The sequence below is a fragment of the Daktulosphaira vitifoliae genome, unplaced genomic scaffold (genome assembly GCF_025091365.1).
Source record: "Daktulosphaira vitifoliae isolate Bord-2020 unplaced genomic scaffold, ASM2509136v1 Scaffold_1, whole genome shotgun sequence".
NCBI classification, from domain to species: Eukaryota; Metazoa; Arthropoda; class Insecta; order Hemiptera; family Phylloxeridae; genus Daktulosphaira; species Daktulosphaira vitifoliae.
The window spans coordinates 74,773,833-74,774,387 of NW_026099572.1; the positions used below are offsets into that span (position 1 = coordinate 74,773,833).

Below are 555 nucleotides of genomic sequence, written 5' to 3' on the forward strand. Positions count from 1 at the left end.
AATATAATATAATAAATATGATTTTAAAAAAATCCAGACAAATATAGATGATATCTGATAGTGGTTAAAATTACTATCACAAAAAAAGCTTCCACACAAATCTGAAGATAGTGTTTAATATTTAGAAGAAATTATTATTTTATTCTAAAATCAACATGATGATCTCCTATTTCATTAATTATATTTTGATTAGAATTTTTATGATTTAAAAATATAATACATAAATAAATAGTTATTATAGTAATTAAATTTAGTATTTGAATTTGTACAGAGAAATTATAAAAAGTTATAAAGTAGTTGTATAAAAAATAATTATTTTAATATTGGCCTCTCTATTACTTTTAAAACAATAACTATATTAAGAAAATTCTTTTTGGTAATTTTTAATTTCATATATTTCATAATTTATTAATTATTAATTTTTTTTTTTAATTCATCCTTTATACCTTATTAGGATGCCAACTATATTAGCTTCGATGCGAAGCTGAGAAGGTATTGGTTTTACTATGATGTGTTTTTTTTTTTTTTTTTTTTTTTTTTTTTTTTTTTTTTTTT

At 17.7% G+C, this 555-nt stretch overlaps 1 protein-coding gene across 1 annotated transcript in view; it reads right to left on the reverse strand.

The window, feature by feature from the left end:
• Positions 1-555, reverse strand: part of LOC126895380 (formin-binding protein 4-like) — a 10,521-nt gene that overhangs the window by 6,196 nt on the left and 3,770 nt on the right. The window lies entirely within an intron of this gene.